The sequence below is a fragment of the Schistocerca americana genome, chromosome 3, assembly GCF_021461395.2.
Source record: "Schistocerca americana isolate TAMUIC-IGC-003095 chromosome 3, iqSchAmer2.1, whole genome shotgun sequence".
Lineage (NCBI taxonomy): Eukaryota > Metazoa > Arthropoda > Insecta > Orthoptera > Acrididae > Schistocerca > Schistocerca americana.
Genome location: NC_060121.1, coordinates 529,782,384 through 529,809,851, shown reverse-complemented (window position 1 = coordinate 529,809,851; position 27,468 = coordinate 529,782,384).

The following is a 27,468-nucleotide window of genomic DNA, read 5'->3' as shown; positions in this document are numbered from 1 at the left end:
CAGCAACTGCTGTCTGTGGCAGGAGATTCCCTTCCTCCCCCACACATATGTCTGACGGCATGTGAAAGCGTGAGACAGTGCTATCTCTCTTTATTGCCTCGTTATGACAAGCAAGTACGATAGAATAAGTTGAATTAAATAAAACTGTTCGTAAACGTGTTGAGGAAATGTGAGAAAATACAATAGAAACAGAAATTATTGAAAACCACGAAGAAAAGAAAACAGAAACTTACGTCAGGTAGACTCTACATTCCATCGGTTAAGATCTCATGTCGCGCAGTGACTACCAACAGAGAGATAATTTTATGAGTATTCGAAGATGGCTCTAAACGCTTTTACTGTATTTCTCAGCCTAGCATCACGTGAATAGTATCATGACCGGTTCGACCTTTTAGTACTCGTCATCAGACGATATCAGAAGACAAAAGCTTGATAGATAACGTGCGTCTGCATACACGAATAGCAAACTGGTAGCTGACGCTCGAAAATATAACCCCTGCGTCTTCCGTGACATTACATTTACTTACTTGAGCGCAAACCAGGGAAGAAATCGGCTAGAATTTATTCAGAGTAACAGTCGCTACATTCACCTGGAACGATGTAGGGAAATCATAGAGCTGGATATTAGAACGTGGACTAGAACCCTGGTCCTCCGAAGTGCGGATCTGGTGCCTTAACCAGTACGCCACTTCGCTTGGCCTCAGTTAGTCGAAGTTCCGTAGGTCATTTGAACGATTATTTTATCGAAATGATGTGGAACGAGTCATTTGCACGATTTGTATACATTATTAGTGTTAACATTAATGAACACATTATTTTTTTCGTCCTACTCATGCGATTACAACTGAAAACAAGACATTTTTAAAAAAAATAATAGCTACTAGTTTTTAAGAAGAAGTTCGTGTGGAATAGAAGTTGTCCAGGAGATGATTGTAAGCTCGCTGAAAGCCACACTTTTTTGTTGCTGAGGAAATGATCAGAAAGTTTTGTTGCTGAATGCTGAACTCCTTTCTGAGCCACTGTCAGCTTTAATAATGGGAAATATGGGTTAGTTTTCCTTCCATTGTTGTAGGTATGGACATCACTGTTCTTCTCAAATTGTGACTGATTATGTATGACGAATTTCAGCAGCTGATATCTTTATTATGAAAAAGTAGTTAAAATAGGTAGCTCCTTGAAGAGGTACGTACATGATGTCCGTGGTTGAAAACGACATATTATTATTACTGCTTGCTTTTGTGCAAAGTATACTCTCTTCCAAAGGAATGACTTACCCCAGAAAATTATTCCGTAAGGCGTAATTGACTGGAAATATGCATAATACGTCAGTAGCTTTATTAATTTATTTCCAAGATTAGCAATTATACGAAGAACGGAAGTAGCTGGACTTAACTGCGGAATGTTAAGGCATGACTTTTCCACGCCACTCCCAGCTTGTGCACTAACTGAGAGAATAGTCTCGCAAATATCACGTTTAAAGAACTTGCGTCTCCCTCCCTTTTTCTTCTTTTTTCTTTTATCATCACGAAACGTTCACCGTCGACGGAATACGTGCAGGATGACGTAATCTGACGCTGCGCTGAATCCGTTCCTCGGTGAGGGGTTACCCCTCGGTGTATTCGACGGCGCTACAACGTCCATCTCCAACAGAACTCGTCGTGCTCATTTTTCCGCCTGGATGAAGCACGTTTCCCCCTGTTGCGTAATGCTGTCGCATACGTACCGTAGGTAGGTTTTCCCATATCCAGACGTAAAATGAAGGTGGCAGACGAAAGAAAAAAGTGACAAAAACAAAGAAGTGTGTCAACGGGACGAATACGCATGCAAGCCCCTGCCGCGCGCGGCACACGCAGTTGAGAAGAGCGCAACACTTCCACGCAAGGTCGTCGCTATGACGCTGGCGACGGCGCGAGTGCTGTTCCTCGCATTATCTCAATATAAAAAGATTAAATTCTGCAGATGGCAGGAGCTCATTTGCACTAGTTCCTTAACGTACTTAAGCCGCCAATTGCAGGGCGTGGTAAACTGTGCGGCTGTGACAGTTGCTTTTTGGATAGAGTTCTCTTAATATGCTTAATATGCAGTAGGAAAGTACAGCGGTTCCAAAACTAAGCAAAAAAAAAAAAAAAAAAAAAAGAAGTGTTTTGGGGGATAAGATAACTAAGCTATGTTCTCAGTAAACGTGTTTGAAAGGTTTATTACAGCTCTACAGCTCAGCGGTGAAGCGTCTACCTTTTCAAAATTGGAAAATTAAGCAAATGACAGGTTTATTATAGCTTCACACCTACACAGTGAAGCATCTACCTGTTAATAATTGCAAAAATAAGCAAAGAATCAACGCAAAAGGTGGTCCTAAAGTTTTAAATATCACTTCGAAAAAATATAATTATGTAATTAATATTTTTCTTGTTTACACGCACATGTTAGCAGTCCTAACATACATTGAAATCCAAGCACCACAGTAGCACAGAACACCGCTAGCCTCTTCAGTGCCATGCACGTATTGAAACAACTGAGCTACTAGTGTTCATTGCTTTGTGTTAATACTAGTTAACAATGAATGACCCAAAAGAAATTTTGAAATAATAGTGACTTTTTTGTTGATGGTATTGTATATGATACATCGGGACTTAAGCAGGTCAGTTGTGTACACAACTCTGCAGCTTCCTGTTGCTTTATTATATTAAAAAAGTCATATAGATTACATATATTCATCATATTTACTGCAGCGTTCAAGACAGGTCAAAATACACATTTTGTACTAAAACTTTCAACAATTCTAAGTAAACAATTAGAAATAATTAAACAAAATTTCCATAGCTAAATTTTTCAAAGTAATTTTGCTTTTCTTGTTGTTACCATTTGGATCAGAACTAAAACAACATTACTTGTTCTAATTTAATTTTTTTTTTTTTTGTGGAATCTGTTGCAGTCGTTCCTGACAGTAGTGAAGCAAGGCAATATTTTGCACTGCTCATACCGTACAAAGGCGAGGCCTCTGCAGCCGTCTGGCCGGTATTTTGACCTGTTCTTCTAGACATGGCAGCCACGCCTGGGAATAAAGCGAAAAATACCCACTTCCACCGACATAAACAAAGTCGGTGTTGAGTCCCAAGTTGTCATATATGATGCCTAAAGGTTTACAGCTTATAAATCTTTTATAACATCAATTTATAGTTACCTATTAACTGAGGAATGTCTGCGCAGCTTTAAAAAATTATTAAAGCATGTGAAAACACTTATAATTAGAAAAATACATATATGTCCTTACTGTACCTTCATTCCGTCGCGACATGCTGTCTAGTTACGTAATCCAAAGGCTGCAATCAGTGTTGCGCCTCGTGGTGCTTGGCAAAAGGACAAACAAGTGAGATGTGGCAAGCACAATTCATATCATAACATACCGTCGTAAAACTACAGTAAGCTAACATAGACTGCCAGTAGTAAGCATAGACTGCAGTACTTTTCCTAGTAGCTTTAGTCTGTTAAGGTTGTACCTGTGTTACCTGTACACTGAGTGTGTTGCATATCTGTTGGGCGTTACCTCATAATGATCGCTTTCTTAATGTATGGGATCAGTCTTACTAGATTCTCCTAAGAACCGAAATTGGTGAACAGTCTAGAAACTGAGGATATATAAAGAGTTGGGTAACCTATAGAACTTTTTGTTCTACATAATTATCCTCTCGTCTGCACTTAGGAATAAATGGTATTTATAGAAAAACTGAAATAGTCAGCGTTTAATTCAGGTTCAAAAATTGTTGATTTTTACCGTGAAACAGAGGAATTTTGTAGTAAAAATAAAGAAAAAACGCAAATTTATTACGTAGCGCTAGAAAACGCAATTTTCTTGGCAAAAATGTAAAATAAAAAAGTAAACATCGCTTCGCTACTTCACTGAAATATTATAAAACATGTTTCTGTTACTCATAAACAATTTTTGCATTTATCAATAATAACAGGAAACTTGCCTTTGATCAGGATGAAGAACATTCTATCGAGTATGATTTAACAACAATAATTATATATACTTCTTACGTTTGTGCACGTAAATTGCTATTGCATCAAAAATAATTGCTTTTGTTATATAAAAGTGGAGAAGTTACGCGATCAGTTAATTTTTACTACTGATAAAAGAGCAATTTATGTACTGTAAGAATACAAAATACACAATGGACTGCCGCGCGTGGTAGCCGCGCAGTCTCAGGCATCTTGTCACGGTCCGTGCGGCTTCCCCCCCCCCCCCCCCTCCCTCCGTCGGTCGTAAGTGTCCTCCCTCGGGCGTGGGTGTGTGTTTCGTCCTTAGCGTAAGCTAGTTTAATTAAGTTAGATTAAATAGTGTGTAAGCTTAGGGACCGATGACCTCAGAAGTTTGGTGCCATAAGACCTTACCACACCTTTCCTTTCCACACAATGGACTAACCATGAATGCTGAGCGGTTCTAATTATGTGCATAACAAACAGCCATTTTATCTCTTACACGTTCATTTGTGTTTGTTTCTATATCGGTACTATCGATGATCCTATCATATACTGCTTCACTTACATAGTGTACCTAAACCACCGGACTGCAGTTCTGGGAGAGTCCAACTCTAATCCAACACGACACCACAGGCTAGAAAAGATTCAGCTGCGCAAGCGCCCGAGAAAAAAATAAAAAATAAATAAAACATGGAGGTATCATATATGTTATCTCGGGACTGAAGAGGCTAGAGGCGTACAACGAAATGTCGCAGCCCATTGACGAAGTCATGTATTGCAGTGTATCTATTTTCTGAATTTGAAGGGAAAGAATGCTGCAGCAAGTGATGCTGAACTGATGGAAGTGTACGGCAATAATTCCACCGTGATATGACACAGTGGGCACATGATGCAAAAGCTCTAAGTGTAATGTGAAAGTGTTAGAACGACAAAGAAAAAAATGGCAACTATCTCTCTGTGCAAGAGATGTGGAGGTATTGGTGTTAGAAGATTACCATATCACATATAGTGGAAAAAACTACGGATCAGTTTTAGACATCTTGCACGATATTTTGAATATGACAGATGTCACCGACGGCTGGGTTTCGCGACTGCTCACACCCATTTAAAAAGCCCACCGAGCCAACATAGCAGCAGAAATGTTGCAGTTGCGTCAGGCAAACCCATATGACTTCTTTAGTCGCCTAATCATCATGGACGAGTGCTACGGTTATTACTATGATTTAAAAAAAAAAAGCATTGGAAACATGGGGATTTACCACCGTCGGAAAAGGCAAAGAGCCAATCACCATAGTGCAAGATTGCAAGTTCATGTTATGGTGCTTACAGATTATGCTCACCAAAATCTTCTGGTGTGGTTTTGGCAGGCTATCGAGACGAAGTATCGTAGGAGGCTGACCAAGACTCTTTTAGAGCCATGATAACGGCCCAACTGATTCTTCACAGAGCAACAATATGCTGCTTCTTTGGGCTACCAAATTTAGCCTCATCCCTACATTCCCATGACACAGCACCCCGTGACATATTTCTCTTTCCATTGATGAAAAGCCATGGTATGACAAGGATGCTCACCCAGCTAGCAGCGCGGTCTAACGCACTGCTTCGCGAGTGGGGAGGCGTGCCAGTCCCCGGCACGAATCCGCCCGGCACCTCAACCATTACTGCACTCTCCATATGGTGCCTGCATTATCCGTCCAGGCAACCACTGACTGGCATCACCCTGGATGGAACTCTGTCTGGGTGGTTCTCCACAGCACCTGACCTTGAAAAACAAACGGGGGCCGTCGTTCAGTTCAATTCTCTGGCAGGTAGGTCCCGTTAGCCATCTCTCTGCCAGTGAAGTGATGTCAACGACACTACCTCTCCAGCTGTTCTTTTGCACCAGACCCCATCAACCGTGGGGTTCACCCCAACTCTCATAACACAAGACACATCCATCAGCCCACAAAATCTCTCAACGACTGAGTGTTTTCTTGGCTGACCACAGAATGCCGTTCCAGAGTCATAAAGACTGATTTAATATCTGCAAATATCAAACCAAAGTAAAAGGGAACGTTATGTTGATCATATTCTTTCAGAAATTCAAATAGTGTCTACAATTAGCCTGCTCTAGTGGCGATGTATAGTCTACATAATCAAGCCATATGCAATACTAGCTACGATTAGTGAGCCTGCTAGGCTATCAGCAGTATGCCCGTTTATAAAAGTTAATGTCTAGCACTATCCAACTTACTGTAGGCAGTGGGTCATTCACAATTAACCAGACTGATGAACTGCATTCACTACAGAAATCTGACAAAATCGTATCTACAAGAAATGGGCCTGAGAGGCTCTAGACAGGATGCTATTTACACAATAAAATCAAAAATTAAAAGCCAGTGTGAATGCCTGTCGACAATATGTCATCCATAAAGCATTTCTATAAATAGTGTGACTGAACTGCTGAAGGAAGGATGCCATTTACATATTTAAATCTAAAAATAATTAGCCTGAATGGATGTCAGCAGGGTGCTATTCACAATTAGTCAGCCTGGTAGGCTGTAGGCAGGATGTCATACATACGGCAAAAATGATAGTACATTGCTGTTACAAAACATCTTCAGTTATTATAATTGCGTAGGCTTCCGCGGCCAGAGTCAGTCGACATAAAAGTTTTCTGGGTATGGTATCGCGTCATATTGTATAAAACTACTGACGGAGAAAACTAACGTTTCGGCCACAATTAAAGAGGCCTTCTTCTGGGTCTACTGGTGCGTTCTAGCTATGTAGTGTCCCTTATATTTTGTTATACTGTTCACTGCGCATGCCATTACGTCGCAGTTTTAAATAATATAGTTCATGTCATTGATCGGGAGAGGAAACTTTATTTTAATAGGTTACTGCGGTGGAGGGAGAGCGTAACCTCTGTTGTCTATTGGTTCTTGTATTATATACCATGATTAATGGTCACTGGTGATTGAGAAATTGGCTCCTGTTTACCAAGTGCTGGACGTCGCCCGCGCGGCGACAGTTACTCGCCGGCAGGGCTCGTTCTTCATGTTGACAGTGCGGTCTGTTGGGCTCTGATTGCTGGCAGCCAAGATGGAGCAAGCCTGAGTCCATCCTACCTGTTGTTGCGTTTCGTCATAAACGGCTGCTTGGTCAAAACAAGGACTTCGCTGAATTTTATTTCTTTTCCGCAATCTTGCTGATGTTCTGCCACTGCACATTTGTTGTGTTGCCCTAGACGAATATAGCGCTCGTGTTCAAATGGTTCAAATGGCTCTGAGCACTATGGGACTTAACATCTATGGTCATCAGTCCCCTAGAACTTAGAATTACTTAAACCTAACTAATCTAAGGACAGCACACAACACCCAGCCATCACGAGGCAGAGAAAATCCCTGACCCCGCCGGGAATCGAACCCGGGAACCCGGGCGTGGGAAGCGAGAACGCTACCGCACGACCACGAGATGGCGCTCGTGTTCCCGAATGCGCGTTGCTATTGGTCTGCCAGTCTCGTCGATGTATGCCTCTCCACATTCGCATTCCACCTTGTAAACGCCTGTAATGTGTAGTGGATCCACCTTGTCCTTAGTGGGGCCTATCACGTCCTGGATCCTGCGACCACTATAGAAGACAGGCTGCATCCCAACCCGGCGAAGGTGTTTGCTATTCGGTCAGTAACATTTTTCACATAAGGTAAGCACACTGCTGGCTGCAGTTTGTCTATTTTTTGCTTATCTTGATTACTTGTATTCGTCGACAAGGCTGTGTGGATCAACGTATGGCTCTAGCAATTGGCTATAAACTTTATACGTAGCGTCTTAAGCTCAGGTGTTATGTTTTGAGCATCACTTAGGCGCTGCGTACAGATTGCCAAAGGACGGATAACCGAGTTGTTCTGCAGCGTGCGGATGCCTGTCTGTATGTGTAGGCTTGCGATATCTTCAGTTCTCTTACCATAGCATTTGGACAAGGATGGGGATATGGTTCAAATGGTTCAAATGGCTCTAAGCACTATGGGATTTAACATCTGAGGTCATCAGTCCCCTAGACTTAGAACTACTTAAACCTAACGAGATCACACACATCCATGCCCGAGGCAGGATTCGAACCTGCGACCGTAGCATCAGCGCGGTTCTGGACTGAAGCGCCTAGAACCGCTCGGCCACAACGGTCGGCGATGAGGATACGGAAATGGGTTCTAATCATCTACTGCTCTTTACCATTCCCACCTTATCCAAATACTGTCTACCACCATCTAATCTACATTCCAGCGAGATTTGAGTATCTTTATCTACACCGAAATATGGGCCAATACTCATCACTGAATCAGTTCAACAAGATACTTTCCTTTTACACCTTTCCTTCCTTATTATTTCAGCTTTACTTCGGTTCCTCTCCTCCATTTCTCATGATTATTCCTATTACTTTGCTGCTATAAAATTTGTGTTGTTCGTTCAGGATCTCTGAACAATTCTCCACCCTCTAATTCGCACCTTACAGTCACCTGGAACATCATTATTCACAAAAATACACATAATACATTACAGGATCAAATTCAAACGTAATCCATTCAAAGGTAATCACCAGATGTGTTAAGACACTTATTCCACTGAGAGACGAGATGATCAATTCCTGTTTTGTAGATTCCAGGTGGCCGCTGACTGTTCCATAACTGCACCCTCTCTTGAACTTCCGCATCTGACTGAAGCCGACATCTATGCATGTCTGTCCTGAAGTTGCCAAAAATGTGAAAATCGCCTGGTAAAAGATCTGGGCTGTGCAGAAGATGTTGCAGTGTTACCCAACCAAATCACTGAAGCGCAGCCTTCATCCGAGTGGCAGTGTGGGAGCGAGGATTATAATGAAACAGGAAGATTCCGTCCAACAGCATTCCGACAGCCCGACGGCAAATGTCAAAGCCAACAGCGGAAACATTCCTCATCTCCCCCATCAAAGAAATCCAAAGCCGTTCACACAAGTTTCAGTAAGGTCAGGATGACCCTCTTCTTATGCTAGAGGGGCTCTCTAGTCGTTGAGTTCCTCAAGCGTGGAGCCACAATAAATGCGCAGCACTACGGAGACACTTTGTAGAAACAGCGATGCGCCATGCAGTCGAAACGCCGAGGAATGCTGTCAGACAGAATCGTCCTATTGCACAATAAGTCCGGTCGTCACAATGACAATCAGACAAAGGGTACACTTCTGCGGTTTGGTTGGGAAATGCTGCAACATCCTCTTTATACAGCCTCGATCCTTAACCGTATAATTTCCACATAAAGAAAGATATACATAGGCGTCGGTTCCAGTCAGGCGAGTAAGTGCAGGAGTGGGTGTGGTTGTGGATCCGTCAGTGACCGACTGCGTCCTATGAAACAGGAGTTGATCGTCTTGTCTCCCAGGTGGATAGATGTCTTAACGTTTGTGGTCATTACTTTTGAATGCAGTCATTCCATTGCCCTTTGCGGCGGGTGTTTGGCTTTCATTTGACTGAGTCTTATAACAGGGCGAGCCACACGTCATGCTGCAAGCAAATCCCTATCCTCGTTGCAACTTCCGATTTTGTCATATTTCAGTAACAACTGAAAAACAACATATTAGAATATGTAATAATAAAATACATGGCAAACAGTATATCTCGAGTGTTCGTTCCTTCCACTGAATAGGCTCCATTTTGGTTATTTACTTCATGTCATACCTAAATTCGTATCACAATTCCCTTCGGTCCTCTTATCTACGACAGGCTTGGCTAGTAATCAACACCTGGCAATGAAATCCTCCAGTTCATGCACTCCCGGTGTTCCATTGGCTACCGATTTAAAACAAATCGGTCTCATGTCATTCGTGCAGGTACTTCATCAGTGTCGCCATTAATACGACTCGAAGACTCTGAGACGATAGATAGGTAATGTTAGTACATAAAAATCTTTCAGTGTCATCTTACCATTTCAGAAATTTCATATTCATATCTAAAGCTTTTGCTGCATGTTTTTTGTGTTCCCCTCAACATGATTCAACTCCAGGAAACTGAGCCAACTCCTTGTTTATCAAGCGAACTGATCTCAACGACCACATTCGCCATTTCTTACGAATACACGTTCTTTACATTTCTTGACACAAATCACCATACACTGAATAAAAAGAAAATAATGAAAGAGAAACTGGTCGTATTACACACTAACGTAATAGATAATCTCTATATGGCTTTAAATTGGTAATATGGAGCACCTTCTCGCTGATGACTTCGTGTCCTCGTGGAGTTGGCGCGTCGAGAAGCGCCTAGGAACATGGATGGCAGTCTTCAGGGTGCGGATTTCCCCCAGACCACGGCCGCATACTCTAACAGTGGGCAGACCAATGTTAGGTATGCGTGAAGCCGTGTTGCGGTGGCAATGACGACTGCGGGTTTAGCAGCGGATACAGTGCGCGGAGGCGTCCTATTGCTCTCCCTTTCACATCACGGATATGATGCTTCCAGGTGAGTCTGCGGTCTAAGGTGACCCCTAGGTATTTCGCCGTCCAACTCCATGGGATAGGTTCTTCCAGGATGGCGAGTGGCGTAAGCCCTGGCGGCAGAAGTCTTCGGGTGAAAACAACTGCCTGGCTCTTAGTGGCGTTAATTTCAGCCGCCATTTTGTTGCCCATGAGCCCAAGGTGTCGCACTCGCTTTGGAGGCTGTTTCTCAGCACTTGGGCGTGAACAGGGCCGTATCATCCGCGTACAGCGCCAGTTCAACTCGTGCCACTTTCGGGGCGTCGCAGTGTACAGGGGATACAGCGAGGGGCCGAGTACCGACCCCTGCGGCACTCCTGCACGTATCTGCCGGTCTGTGGACGTGCCGTCGTCGGCTGTCACGTGGATAGTTCGTTCAGACAGGTACGACTGCAGTAGCGTCATGTGGGACGTCGGTATCCCTTGTTCAAAAAGTTTGGAGACCGTCGTGACACACCGAGTCAAACGCTCGGGAGGCGTCGAGCAACACTGCCCCAAGGTATTCCCTTGTTTCCAGTGCCCACATCGCCGGTTCTACCACCCGCAGGAGCTTGTGGGAAGTGGCATGCTCTTCTCGAAACCCGAACTGCTCGTCCGGGGTGATGCCCTCATGGGTTCATGGGTGACGTGTCGCATCAGTTCAAAATGGTTCAAATGGCTCTGAGCACTATGGGACTTAACTTCTAAGGTCATCAGTCCCCTAGAACTTAGAACTACTTAAACCTAACTAACCTAATGAAATCACACACATCCATGCTCGAGGCAGGATTCGAACCTGTGACCGTAGCGGTCGAGCAGTTCCAGACTGTAGCGCCTAGAACCGATCGGGTCACATCAGTCTTCTCGAGTACAGCCTCTCTAAAGACTTCGAGAGGGACTGGAGCAGACTGATGGGTCGGTAGCTGGATGCCTGGCGTGGGTCTTTGACGGATTTCAGAATGGCCACAACCTCCGCGTGTTTCCACGCAGACGGGTAGACACCTGATTGGAAGATCTCGTTGAAAACATCGGCGAATTACCGGTGTAATCCCGGCGGAAGGTTCTTCAGCAGGTGGTTTATGACGCCTTCGCTGCCTCCAGCCTCCTTGGGGTTCAGAAAGTGAAGCTGCACAGCAGCTTCTTCCTCCTTTATCGGCTCGATAACGTCGCCTTCCCCCTGTGCGGCGCGGAAGGTTGGTAGTTGCTCGTGGACCCGCCGTATGTGCTTGACGTCGATGACGTCGGCCACCGGTGTGAGGTTCGCTGCGAATGCGTCAGACAGAACGCTGGCTTTCGCGTCCGGATCGCTGGCGAAGTCGTTCACGACCTGTAAGGGAGGTATTCGCTGTCGCCGGCGTAGGAAGGACTTTACCACCGTCCATGCACTGCCATCCTCAGGATTGAGGGTAGACACAAGGTCTGCCCATTCCTGGTTCTGGTGTTGCTCGACTGCTGCCTTAATTTTCGGCCTCATGAGGTTTAAGCGGCGCCACGTGTCTGGTTGGCGAGTGAGCTGCTATTCACGAAACAGTCGGTTGTTCTCGGTGATAGCGTCCAGGATAGGGCGCGGTAGCTGTCGCGAGAAGTCTCATGGCCCTTGACGATGTCTCGACGTGGCTTCATCTGCTGCTCGGAGTATTCTTCGGGTGAAGAATGCTAGGGCGGGGTCTGCCCTTACCTCTGCGGCGTTAGGCGCGTCCTCGAGCAGTTCGAGGGTTTTCGTCTGAAAGCGCTCGGCGTCGAGCCTGCGATAGCTCGGAACGCTCTCTGGATGAGAAGCTCCGACCACGTCGAGGCCAAAAATGACCGGTACGTGGTCGGAGGACAGGACGTTACGCGCATCGGCGGTTGCGAATCGCCCGATGCCCTTGAGAAGAGCAATATCGAGCACGTCCGGTTGTCCCCGTACAGGGAAGATCGTGGGGTCAAACGGCGCCACGGTGATTGCGCCGTTACGGTGAACAGCACGGGAGAGGCGGCGCCCGCTGCGGCTGACAGTTCGCGAGTTCCATTCGGTGTGTTTCGCATTGAAATCCCCGGCAATGAAAGCTCGCCCCTGCAACGAAAGCAGGGCCTCGTCTAGTGGTCTAGTGGTGTGCCAGGCTGCCGGTACACCGACACGAAAAGAATCTTTCCGGCGGTTGTGTTGACGGCCACTCCTGTGACTTTTTCACGTAGATGGCAGTGCTGCCCCCGTGGGTGGTCTGTCATCTCGGTAGCAGCAAAAATTTGCTATTCGCACGTCGACCCCAGGTTTGAGGAAGGTCTCCTGCGCAAGGCAGATGTCGACCGCCTCGTCCCGTAGGAACTGGCGAAATTCGCCCTGCTGGGTGTGGAGGCCCCTAGCGTTGGACGTGCAAATTTTTAACCCATAAATATGATCGTTATCCATTTTAAGGCTGGTTTGTACCGGCAGTGGCCTGGAGGGCCGCCGTAACTGCTCCCACGAGCACCTGTAGCTGAGTCATCAGCTGGTTGAGTGGCCAGCTCGGTGGTATCTTCCTTCGCTATTTCGGGAAGGTTTGACTCCGTCGCGACGTTTCCCGTAGCCGGCAGCGGAGCGGCGTGCTGGGAAGCCCTGCGCGGGCGGCAACCCTCCTCGCAGTTGCGGGCGCCGGCAGGCCGATCCCACTCGACTGCAGGCGGTGCCGCCGGCGAAGGCAGCTGCGACAGCTGCGGTGCCGGTGCGGCCTCCCCTGCGAGCGGCCGTGGCCTCTCGGAGGGGGCGGCCGGCTTCCCCTTAGCGACGTCCGCGAAGCTGCGACTCGGGCTTACGCGGGACGCCAGAGACTTGGTGTCTCATATAGGCGTAGCCAACCGCACCGCCGTATTCTACCTCTTTACATATCTCTCTATTTGAATACCATACCTATACCAGTTTCTTTGCCGCTTCAGTGTACTAATATTTGTACACAGTTGTTTCATGCGATACTGCCACCATCTGATGGATGGTCTTCCTACAAGCTGTGTCCTTTGCTATCGTCATGAGAGTCCCTGTTTTGACGCTTCAAACCAGACGCCCTTGACGAGAACAGCAGGCAGCCCACTGATGAAGCAATAAACAAACAGCAAGAGTAATTTCCATTCGTTAAGTGTAATCAAAATGCTGGTTAAGTCAATTCGTAAAATTCACCGTCTCCCCATGCACAAAAATGACTGAGATAATGAAAAAGCCAGTTTACCAAAGTGTTCAAAAATGAAAAAAAAATGTAATTCATAAATGCGAACATATTCTTGTGACCGAAAACACTACTTGTATAGCCTTCCACAGAATATGTTTTTTTATCTGTACCTGAAAACTTTAAGCTTAATATTTGTGGATATGGAAGTGAAGCATTTCAACACACATTGTATGAACAAAGAAACGCTATACAACAACATTTTATGAAAAGTGCCTAGTAAAGAATAATAACTGCTTGTAACTGTAAAACGATAACTGTTAGCTGCGTTCAAAATTAAAAAAAGATATTCAGTGTAATAAAAGTAATTGTAATGCCAGGTCGAAGGCCTCATTTATGATTTTGATCGGTTTTTCATCTAACATAAACTAAATTGTTAGGCAAAGTTAAAATTTATCTCAGAAGATCAGGAAATCCGACGTTACGATGTATAAAGTACGTCGGTAAAGATCGAAAGACCGAAGAGCAAAGAAATTACAAAGCTAAAAAATAGAATTCAATCAAAATCTAAAGAAAAGAACATTTCTGTAAAAAAAGGCAACTAAAGTTATGCGAATTGTTAAACTCAATGTAATCGAAAAAAAGTGTACACCCAAAGGATAAATTAATAACCATGTTGTCATGTAAAAAAAAAAAAAAAAAAAAAAAAAAAAAAAAAAAAAAAAAAATCAAAGTTCCCCGTAAAGGAAACAAAAACTTAAACTGGGGCGAAATAGTAATCCTTTCAGAGACTAAGGGGTTACGTAAGAATGACATCAGCATTATCTATTGCATAAATAAAGTCTTCCGCCGTATAATATGCTACTGAGGGAAAAAATCACAACACGGAGAGGAAATTGTGCGACATAGACAAAAGTTGGTAGACGCATTTCTACTCTTGAAAGGAATTTCGCGCCAATCACGTAAGAATGGCGCTAGTAGCTCCGCTCTGAGAATATAGATCATGTTTACTTTAAATACACACTGTAACGGTCATGAGTGTTCGTTACTTTTGAGATAGGATTTCAGATTGATTCCGTATTTATGGACTCTGTACCACACAAGTGGTTTGTAGTGAAATTGCGTGCTCATGAAATATCGTCTCAGTTATGTGACTGGATTCGTGATTTCCTGTCAGAGACGTCACAGTTCGTAGTAATTGACGGAAAGTTATGGAGAAAAACAGAAGTGATTACCGAGCGAAGTGGCGCAGTGGTTAGCACACTGGATCCGCATTCGGGAGGACGACGGTTCAATCCCGCGGCCGGTCATCCTGATTTAGGTTTTCCGTGATTTCCCTAAATCGCCCCAGGCAAATGCCGGGATGGTTCCTTTGAAAGGACACGCCCGACTTCCTTCCCTAATCCGATGAGACCGAAGACCTCGCTGTTTGGGCTCCTCCCCCAAAAACAACCCAACCCAGAAGTGATTTCTGCCGTCCCCAAGGTTTTGTTATAGACCCTTTGCTGTTCCTTATCTATATAAACGATTTAGGAGACAATCTGAACAGGCACCTTAGGTTGTTTGCAGATGACGCTGTCGTTTATCGACTAATAAAGTCATCAGAAGATCAAAACAAATTTCAAAATGATTTAGAAAAGATATCTGTATGGCGCAAAAATTGGCAATTGACCATAAAGAACGAAAAGTGTGAGGTCATCCACATGAATGCTAAAAGAAAACCGTTAAATTTCGGTTACACGATAAATCACTCAAATTTAAAGGTCGTAGATTCAACTAAATACCTAGGAATTACAATTACGAACAACTTAAATTGGAAGGAACACATAGAAAATGTTGTGGGGAAGTCCAACCAAAGACTGTGTTTTATTGGTAGCACGCTTAGAAAACGTGACAAATCTATTAAGAAGACTGCCTACAATCCACTTGTCCGTCCTCTTACAAAATACTGCTGCGTGGTGTGGGATCCTTACCAGATAGGATTGACGCAGTACATCGGAAAAGTTCAAAGAAGGGCAGCACATTTTGTGTTATCGCGAAATAGCGGAGAGAGTGCCCCTGAAATGATATAGGATTTGGGGTAGACATCATTAAAACATAGGCGTTTCTCGTTGCGGCGGAATCTTCTCACGAAATTCCAATCACCAACTTTCTCCTCCGAGTGCGAAAATATTTTGTTGACACCGATCTACGCGCTTCAGTCTGGAACAGCGCGACCGCTACGGTCGCAGGTTCGAATCCTGCCTCGGGCATGGATGTGTGTGATGTCCTTAGGTTAGTTAGGTTTAAGTAGTTCTAAGTTCTAGGGGACTGATGACCTCAGATGTTAAGTCCCATTGTGCTCAGAGCCATTTGAACCATTTTGTGAAGATGGTTCGATGAACCCTCTGCCAGGCACATAAATGTGATCTGCTGAGTATCTATATAGATAAAGATGTAGATGTAGACTGGACGTGGGGAGTTGATGCTGGTCAAGAATGCCTTTAAGGCAACAAAGACGCCGCTATCAACACCTCACTGAATTTGAACGGGGTCGAGTAATACAGCTATGATAAGCTTCTCCGATATTGTAGAAAGACTTGGCTGGAATGTGCCACTGTACATACGTGCTGGCAGCGGTGGCCACGAGAATGTACGGTCGCAAGAATACCGGATTCCGGACGGCCACGTCGCATTGTCCAGAGGGAAATCCATCGTGTTCGGCGTAGGGCTCTGGGACATCGTACTGCATCTGCAGTAGCAATTTGAGCAGCAGCTGGCACCACAGTGACACAAAGAACTGTTACAAATCAATTACTTCAAGGACAGCTTCGAGACAGACGTCCTGCAGCGTGCATTCTGCTGCCCGCAGACCACCAGCATTTGCGACTTCAGTGGTGTCAAGTAAGCACTCCTCGGAGCGTTGGATGGAGGTCTGTTGTGTTTTCTGATGAAAGCTAGCTCTGCCTTGGTGCGAATAATGTCCGTTTGTGGATTAGGAGGCCAGTTGAAAGCCTGCAACCAAGCTGACCTACGGCTGGAGTTATGGTGTGGGGTGCGATTTCGTATGACGTCAGGAGCACTTTCGTGGTTATCCCATGTGACCTGACTGCAGAACTTTGCGTCAGTCCTGTACCTGTGGTGCTGCCATTCATAAACAGCATTCCAGGGTGGTGTTTTCCAACAAGATAACGCTCGCACACTTACCGCTGTTGTAGCTCAACACGCTCTATAAACTGCTGACATGTTGCCTTGGCCTGCTCTATCACCAAATCTGTCTTCAATCGAGTGCGTATGGGACATCATCGGACGTCGACTCCAACTGCATTAACCGTCCCTGTATTCACCGGCTAAATACAATACGCTTGGAACTTCATTCCACGAACTGACGTCCGGCACATGTATAGCAAAATGTATACACTTTTGAATGTTTCCTTTCAACATTCTGGCGCTTACAACAGCTGTAAAAGCAGCCGCATTTCACTTTTCAAATGGCTTATCTCGTGCATACATTAACCCGTGATTTTTGCATTGTTTATCACTTACGTATGTTACCTAGACAAATGTATTTCCGAAATTTCATTACCCTACATTATTTATGTTTTGATTTTGCGACTTTTTTCCGTCAAAGGAAATCCGCATTACGTTTGGTTTTGGTCAGAGAGAACGTGACGGTGGAGAGAAACCGACGTTGCGGAATATGAGTCCCTGCAATACTGACTTAAGCCACTGGTCACTAAAGAGTATTACAAAACTAATGACGAGTATTTTAAATCCCCATTCGTCTTTCGTTCCTCGTAGACTACGTTCTTCTTACAGCAAAGGTATTTGTACGATTTGCCGTAGTAAAAATAATTGTGTGTGAAATCATAATATCGCATATAATGTTCTTACTACACTCCTTCCAGTTCATAAAATATGTCAGTCGAAAAGACCGATGGTTTTAAAGAATTTCAGAGTAACTAGATATAATGTGAGACGTGTTAAACGTTAACTGGAATGGCACTTATGTGAGACGACAATTGAATGCTCACATTAAATATGACAGAAAACGAACTTGCAGCCTTATCCATTAGTTCAGAGATCATATTTTATTACAATAATATTCAAAGGACTTACCCTCCTTGTTTGCTCTGTGCCAGCAGATAGGGTAGGCAAGGATAATATCGGTTATTTCGACTGTAATAAGTACCCCACACTGCACTTCCACACAGAGTGGTCGCCCGCAGCCACGTAGTGCATGGATAGTATGAAAAATTACGAGTTGAAAGTGTGACACCAGTTCACAGGAACAAGGGTTTTGGGTAATTCAGTTATTTTGAGGAAAGGCGCGAGGATTTGTTATCAGATTAAAGGATGAAACAGTATCACATTTGTGAATCTGTTTATTTCGTGGAAGAACATGTTGACGGGAGAACGTAAATGAAGCGGCTTCCGTGACGCAGTATTATCTGTTTAATTAACACGAAACGCAACGTACTAATGGTTACTTCAGTGTGGAAGCGAAATGAGATTATCTGTTAACACAAGACTGGAAGAGTTTATGTACTGTTAGGAAAGTGTGTTACTGACCAAAGGGACAATACGATAGAAGAGTAATTTGGTTTTTACTGTTATTATTTCAAAGTGACATCTTCCCGCTTCTTCGACTGAATAACTGCAATACTTAAAAATTATAAATGGCACCTGTCCGTATTAGGCACATGGTCAGGTCTATCTCGTAACGATGCGTATTATCTCAGTAAAGCCACCAAACTCGAGTCCATAACCGCAAAACAATTAAAAGAACGGAAAGGAGGAGCTTCAAAATTTTTGCCGATGCAAAGTGGCAGAGTAACTGTAAATGCAGCACCAATCTTGTCTACATTCAGGCAAGCTACGAGCTACTTCTGCATTGCCTTTTTGCATTTTCCCTCAGCGTAACATTTTAGACATTTGTATTTCTTTATACTTCAGCTATATATTTTTGTATTTTCTCCTTTCATCATTTGTTTTTAATGTCTCACGTGTTACCCAAAAATTTTCATAGAGCCTTGTCTTTTTTCTACCAGTTGCTCTGCAACCTTCACTGTTTCATATTTACCCACCAATCTATCTCATTTCTCCCTCTTATTTCAGTCAGTCCCATTGTGCTCCCTTTGGATTCTCAACCACTTCTGGTTGTTGCAAATTACCCAAGAGCAGTCTCCTTTATTTCCTACCTTTCTGAAAATTTATTCACGTTTCTTATGCATTTGATAACTAATAAAGTATAATCAGAGTCCGCACTGTTTCTGGGAATGTTCTGCAGTTTAAACCTTGCTTTGTATATCTCTGTCTCATGTTTATATTGCATATCTGAACCCTTCCCGTGTCCCCAGCTCTTATCCGAGTATACAGCCTTCTTTCTGGACTCTTAAACGAAGTATAAGCATTTAATGATGTGTGTTCTGGGTAAATTGTAGCAGGCGGCTTTCATTATATTACTCTCGCATAGTTCCTATTCCCATAAGACTTTTCCTGTTCTTCCTTATCCTACTCACTAATTCCAGTCATACATTACAGTTACATCTCTCTCAACGTACTGAATTATTTGCGGCGCTAGCAGGTCTGTCAGCATGTGCTGCTGTGGCGTATCGCGGTTTATGTCTATCTCGGCTACGATAGCCCGTTCATTGCGCTGTTCAAAGTAGTCACTCGCATTCCTGTTATTACCCGTATTTCATATGGGGATCTATGTTAGCCAGAAATATTTTACTCAAAAGGATTTTACTAGACGATTAAGCCATACAGTTGAGTCGCATATTCTCAGGAATTAAAACAGCAGCAGTTTCTCCTTGTTTTCAGCTGTTTTCAGTACCAACAAAACAAGGCCAGACCGTTCAGTCGTCCACACTGTCGTTCCTCCAACTAATGAAACGACTGCACCCGTTTCCGGGAATCATATGTTACTTTCGCACTTCCATAGATTTTCTACCGGTGTGGTGGGACCTACTGTACGGCTAGCTTTAACTGTATCGTTGCGGCATGTAAGCCACCCCCTTTGTGCAAAGGCTACAGGCTGAATCCTTCATCCACGTCCCCCCCCCCCCCCCCCCCGCTTCCGCTTCCTCCAACTCCCCACCCGTAGCCGAGGTGAAGTATTCACGATGTGTTCTGGTTTTTTTCTAGCATTTACTGGTGTTCCGGCTAACGAACATCCCTGAGGAGAAAATGTGATTCTGCACTCAATTGGGAGAGTCACTCACTGCCGTGCATGTGCACCGCTAGCAGCATTCGCTGTTTGCCATAGATTTCACCGATTACACTCCTAAAGTTTGGCATATACTGTTACAGTTAATGGAAAATTGAATAAATTAAATAAAATTAATGGAAATTCGGAGGAAACAAGATAATAAAGCCGGCCGAAGTGGCTGTGCGGTTAAAGGCGCTGCAGTCTGGAACCGCAAGACCGCTACGGTCGCAGGTTCGAATACTGCCTCGGGCATGGATGTGTGTGATGTCCTTAGGTTAGTTAGGTTTAACTAGTTCTAAGTTCTAGGGGACTAATGACCTCAGCAGTTGAGTCCCATAGTGCTCAGAGCCATTTGAACCAAGATAATAAAGAATGTAGTCAACATAGTGATGAAGTTAAACTGAATTTTTATACTGTTCACTTAAGCGCAAAACTAAACATGATGGCCCTATATAAAAACAATATAGAATTCAAAAGTGTTCAAATGTGTGTGAAATCTTCCGGAACTTAACTGCTAAGGTCAACAGTCCCTAAGCTTACACACTACTTAACCTAAATTATTCTAAGGACAAACACACACACCCATGCCCGAGGGAGGACTCGAACCTCCGCCGAATATAGAATTAAGATAATAGATAAATGCAACTAAGATTGCTTGAATAGCGAATAAGATTTGACAGATTCCCCAATTAGATTAGCTACCCTGAAAAAGCAGAACCAAAAGCCAGATCTCGACTATGTGTTAAAATTAAAGATCATCTCCGATGCTGATTCACTGTCTGTCAAATCTCAGAATTATCATTCTTGCACAGTTAAAGTCTTTCTAGTAGCAAAAACATCAAACACTGTGAAGCAGCTTGAAAATATCTCACATATTGCTTGCAAATTATGTCATCCGTAAAATTTTAAAGTTTTGAAAGGTTTAGGCCGGAATACCGCCCAGAAGCCAAGTTGAACTCGTGCTGAAAACCCAGACTCAACACCAACTGTCCAGCGGATCCAATCTGGCGAAATCGTCTGACCGTAAAAAGACTTCGAGATGCAGCAGCGCCACCTATTTGAAATCCTAGGAAACTAGACCACATATGCTTTTCTTGACTGTTTTCAAAGTTCTGATAAAATAACCATATTGGAAAATACATTGCTTTTCTTAAAACCCAACATATTCAAAAGAGCGCCTCCCAGGCTGATAAATTTTTGACCTTACAAAACAATAAAAAATACAATAACGCTAAATAATAACGAAAATATGATAAGATGCCTTCATGTACAACTTATAAAATAAGCAAATGTAAGTAAATATTTCCAGTGCATAAGAGTGTCTCATGAAAACAGAACGCACTCTTAGTTTTTATTACTACATACGATATCTGAATTACAGACGATTCGGCTAGATACCTGTCTCAATCAAACTGAATAATATTTAATTTAGCACATAAATGTATTACATTTTTAAACTTACATACATTTAGAAAAAGATGAAGGCACAAGATAACGTGCGGAACTTATGATACGCCTGACTGTTGAGTGCATTTAGTTCTGATCAGTTAATTCGTAATTGACTATTTTAATCACAGGGATCCAGTTAAGTTCCAGACGAACTGTGTCAGTAATTGTTCACTCTCCGGTTCACCTCCAATTCGACATAATGTTTATGAATGTGACAGTTTTTGTTTACCAACAATATAATTTAAAATGTTTTTCCATCATTGCTTATAAATACGAAAGTCAATTGAAAACCAGAGTACGCTGAACTCCTGACATCTAGACGCACAAATTGATATCGTCTTTTATTATGTAGGTCCTCTGCGTTAATTTTTCTATTTTCCTGTGCAAAATTGTCTACTAGTGCATCGTAACTGGAAAGTGACACCTTGGCAATCACCCACGCGTCTAATAGCCCGCTTGAACGCCAGAACCATTTGAGAGATTTACTGTCATTACTAGGGGCGGCCTGCATTTGTACTCAGTTTCCTGTTCACGTCCAGTTGCTAATATGTACTTCATCTTGCCTCTACGTTAGCCACACTGGCTGTACAAGGTAGAGTCCAGCTAGAGATGCAAGCTCACGAGGTGCCTGGTTCGTGGATGTTTTATGGGCCCTACATATATGCATTGAGTAATAGGCTAAAGAGGATTAATAAAGGTTTGTTACATAGGTCCCTTTTCGCTTTCGGATAAATATTCGGCCGTCGAACCGAGAGGACGCGCAGCAGCAACAGCAGCAGGAGTACTCATCTGATAAACAGTAAATTAATTTAGTCTTTGTTTCTTTTTTCACATGCTTCTGCAAAGAAGTGAACTATACGCTGGTATTTTACTGTAGACTAGTGTCCGCCCCCGGTAGCTGAGTGGTCGCCGGCACGTTAGCTCAGCGTGTTCGGTCAGAGGGTTAGCTGCCCTCTGTAATAAAAAAAACTGAGTTAATGGACCAATAATGAACTTCAACTGGCGTCTGGGGACGTCCGCCACGAACAATTGCAACGAACACTAACGAACAAAATGAGATTTAAAAAAAAAAAAAAAAAAAAAAAAAAAAAAAAAGTGGTCAGTGCGACAGAATGTCAATCCTAAGGGCCCCGGTTCGATTCCCGGCTGGGTCGCAGATTTTCTCCGCTCAGGGACTGGGTGCTCTGCTGTCCTAATCATCATCATTTCATCACCATCGACGCGCAACTCGCCGAAGTGGCGCCTAATCGAAAGACTTGCACCAGGCGAACGGTCTACTTGACGGGAGGCCCAACTCACGCGACATTTACACCGTAGACTAGTGGTTAGAGAATTAATCGTAATCTTGTGAATATCCTTGTGTTGGGCGGATTCCTAGTGCAAATTTTCCCCCCGCCAGAAGCTCCGTCACGACACTAAGTTTTAATTTGTGCTAGTAGACAGAATGCAGTTTAGATCAATGCATTCTAGTTTGAATATTTCTCTCGTGCCGTAACTTTTAGGTTAACACGATTTGTAATAACTGGTATCTGTAAATACATCAACTTCAGTAGAGAAATTTATTTCTGTTTAATACCGTGCGGTCTGAAGGTAAAGTGAGAAATCTACACAGCAACTTTTAGTGTTACTTTATCCTTCTTTGGTATATTTTGTATACGTTTCAACTCATTAGCGCCATTTGAGATCTTATATCTATTTTGTACACAGTAGGATATGGTTTGGGACTGTGCTTGTTGTGAGCGGACACGAGGAGAGTTGGCTGATGTTAGTAAACAGCTAGAAGCTGGGTTGGTTAAAGCCGACAAGCTTCTAGCTAATGCTCGAAGTTGCGGTAATGTTGGGGCGCCAGTGACGACACCTGCGACACCTTTAGTGCCACTGGAATCCCCTGGTGACACGGTCGTCGCTGCGGCTTCTGATACGCAACATCTGACCGGCGGAAAGCGAAAGAGGGAGCAGGCCGTGCGGCTGGCTCCCTACGTCTTAGCAACAAGTACGAGGCCCTACCCAATGTTGATGATAACTCCGAGCCAGCACGGGATGACGGGATGCTTCTGTTGGGACAGCGGTCTATTTCCCTGCCCAGTCCGGACAAGTACAGAGGGTGGTTATGCTAGTCACTGGGAGCTCCAATGATAGGCAGGTGATGGAGCTCCTCACAGAGATAGCAGGCAAGGCGAGAAACAATTCCAGTGTGCATTCAGTATGTCTGCCGGGAGATTTTATCAGTGATGTAGAGGAGGCCTTGCCGGCGGCTATCGAGCGCACTGGGTGCAACCGGCTGCATATAGTGCCACATGTCGGCACGAATGACGTCTACCGCTTGGGTTTTGAAGCCATCCTCGGCTCCGTACGGCGGCTAGCTGATTTGCTGAAGACAACTAGCAATGTACGAGGGGTGCAGGCTAAGCTGTCTGTTTTTGGCATCGTACCCAGGCTTGATCGCGGTCCTCTGGTTTGGAGCAGAGTGGAAGGCCTAAACCAGAGGCTAAGACGACTCTGTGACACTATTGGATGTGAATTTCTCGACCTCCGCTATCGGGCGCAGAACTGTCAAAGACGATCTAACTGTTAAATCAGCCACAGTGACCTCACAGAAACGTTGCCCTCGCAGATCAGTGTCAGAAAAGATTAATATGATTTTAGTAAATTGCAGGAGCATCCAAGGAAAGGTCCCAGAATTAGTATAGCTTACTGAAGGCTATAATGCACAAATAGTATTGGGAACAGAGAGCTGGTTGAAACCAGACGTCAATGACAACGAAATCCTAGGTTCAGATAGGAATGTTTATCGTAAGGATAGGTTAGTCGCCCATGGTGGCGGCGCGTTTATTACAGTAAAAAATTCGATAAAATCTAGCGAGGTTATCACGTATTCCGAATGCGAATTAATCTGGGTGAAATTGAATGTCAAAGAACGGTCAAAATGCTTTTATAGACATCATGAGTCAGAGTCTGTAGTTACACAGCGCTTCAGGCAGAACTTGCAGAATCCGCAGCTCGTGGTCTCGCGGTCGCGTTCTCGCTTCCCGAGCACGGGGTCCCGGGTTCGACTCCAGGCGGGGTCAGGGACTTTTACCTGCGTCGTAATGACTGAGTGTTTGTGTTGTCCTAACCACTGTATCATAATCATCATGAAAGTGGCGAGATTGGGCTGAGAAAAGGTTAGAAGTTTGTACAGGCGCTGATAACCGCGCAGTTGAGCGCCCCACAAACCAAACATCACCATCAGAACTTGCAGAATATCATTAATAATTTTCCTGATCATGCCGTTGTAATAGGGGGTTAATTCAACTCACCAGGTATAGATTGGGAGTGTTACGCCATCAAAACTATTGCCAGAGACAAGGATTCGTGTGGCATTGTTCTGGATGCCTTGTCAGAAGATTACCTTGAGCAGATAGAGAACCAACTCGGGAGGGAAACGCCTTAGATCCCCTGTCAACAAACAGACCTGAACTTATCGAATCAGTTAACGTAGAGGAAGTCATCAGTGATCATAAAGCTGTGACAGCATCTATGACAACGGGTCCTACAAGGAATGTTAAGAAACGTAGCAAGATGTATGTCCCAACAAGGGTGACAGGATACATATATCAGAATATCTCAGCAGTCAGCATCAAATATTCGGTAATTAGGACGCAGATGAGGGTAACAAATGGAAAAAATTCATAGGCATCGTTCAATATGCCCTAGACACGTATGTTCCGAGTAAGGTTTTAAGGGATGGGAAAGATCCACCATGGTTTAATAGCCATGTTAGAAAAGAGCTATGGAAACAAAGAGCACTTCACCTCAGATTCAAGACAAGTAAAATCGTAGCTGACAAACAAAAGCTGAACGAAGCGAAAAGGAGCGTAAGGATAGCAATGAGAGAAGCGTTCAATGATTTTGAAAGTAAGACGTTGTCAACAGACCAAATTGAAAACCCTAAGAGGTTTTGGTCGTATGTCAAATCAGTAAGTGGGTCAAATCAATCTATTCATTCTCTCAGGGAGCACACCGTTACCGAAACGGAAGGTAACAGAGAGAAGGCCGAAATACTGAATTCGGTCTTCCGAAACTGTTTCAGCTCGGAAGATCGTAACACTGTTCCTCCTTTTAATCGTCGTAACCGAACATCGAAATGGTAGATACTGAGATAACCGATCGCGGAACTGAAAAGCAGCTACAGTCGATTTGTAGCGGAAAAGCGTCAGTACCAGTTGAGATTCCCATGAGATTTTATAAAGACTGTGCGAAAGAACTTCTTAAGTAATAGAACCCAGTACGTTGTCCTCGATTGTGAATGTTCATCGGAGGTGAGGATATTATCTGGAGTGCCCCAGAGAAGTGTGGTAGGTCCGCTGTTGTTTTCTATCTACATAAATGATCTTTTGGATAGGGTGGATAGCAATGTGCGGCTGTTTGCTGATGATGCTGTGGTGTACGGGAAGGTGTCGGCGTTGGGTGAATGTAGGAGGATACAAGATAACTTGGACAGGATTTGTGATTGGTGTAAAGAATGGCAGCTAACTCTAAATACAGATAAATGTAAATTAATGCAGATGAATAGAAAAAAGAATCCCGTAATGTTTGAATACTCCATTAGTAGTGTAGCGCTTGCACAATCACGTCGATTAAATATTTGGGCGTAACATTGCAGAGCGATACGAAGTGGGACAAGCATGTAATGGCAGTTGTGGGGAAGGCGGATAGTCGTCTTCGGTTCATTGGTAGAATTATGGGAAGATGTGGTTCATCTGGAAAGGAGACCGCTTATAAAACACTAATACGACCTACTCTTGAGTACTGCTCGAGCGTTTGGGATCCCTATCAGGTCGGATTGAGGAGGACGTAGAAGCAATTCAGAGGCGGGCTGCTAGATTTGTTACTGGTAGGTTTGAACATCACGCGAGTGTTATGGAAATGCTTCAGGAACTCGGGTGGGAGTCTCTAGAGGAAAGGAGGCGTTCTTTTCCTGAATCGCTACTGAGGAAATTTAGAGAACCAGCCGTTGAGGCTGACTGCAGTACAATTTTACTGCCGCCAACTTACATTACGTGGAAAGACCACAAAGATAAAATAAGAGAGATTAGGGCTCGTACAGAGGCATATAGGCAGTCATTTTTCCCTCGTTCTGTTTGGGAGTGGAACAGGGAGAGAAGATGCTAGTTGTGGCACGAGGTACCCTCCGCCAAGCACCGTATGGTGGATTGCGGAGTATGTATGTAGATGTAGATGTAGAACTTGCTCCCATTCTAGCAGTAATTTATCGTAGATCGCTTGATCAACGAAAGGTACCTAACGACTGGAAAAAAGCGCAGGTCATTCCCGTTTTTGAGAAGGCCGTAAGATAGATCAACACAATTATAGACGTATATCGTTGACGTCAATCTGCTGTAGAATTATGGAATATGTTTTATGCTAAAGAATTATAACGTTTTTGGAAAATAAACGTCTCCTCTATAAAAATCAACATGGATTCCGCAAACAGAGATCCTGCGAAACTGAGCTCGCTCTGTCCCTCCATGAGATCCACAGCGCAGTGGACAACGGCGCTCAGGTTGATGCCGTGTTCCTTGATTTTAATAAGGCATTTGACACCTTCCCGCATTGCCGTTTAATGAAAATAATATGAGCTTATGGAGTATCAGAGAAGACTTGCGATTGGATTCAAGACTTTCTTGCAGATAGAACTCAACATGTGTCGCTCTTAACGGAACAAAATCAACGGATGCATTGGTAATATCCGAAGTACCACAGGCAAGTGTGATAGGACCGTTGCTGTTTACAGTGTATATAAATGATCTAGAAGAAAGCGCCGGATGCTCTTTAAGGCTATTCGCAGATGATGCAGTTGTCTATACCAAAGTAGCAACGCAGACGGTAGTACGTACTTGCAGAACGACCTGCAGAGTATTGATGACTGGTGCAGGTTCTGGTAGTTGACCCTGAACGTAAATAAATGTAATATATTGCGCATACATAGGAAAAGAAATCCACTACAGTACAGCTACACTGCTGATGACAAACAGCTAGAGACAACGTCTGCCGTAAAATATCTAGGCGTAACTATCCAGAGCGACCTTAAGGGGAAGACCATATAAAACAAATAGTGGGAAAAGCAGACACTAGACTCAGATTCATCGGAAGAATCTAAGGAAATGTAAGTCATCCACGAAAGAAGTGGCTTATAAGGCGCTTATTTCCCCTATTCTTGAGTACTATTCATCTACGTGGTAGGGATGATAGAGAAGATCTGACGAATAGCGGGGCGTTTCGTCACG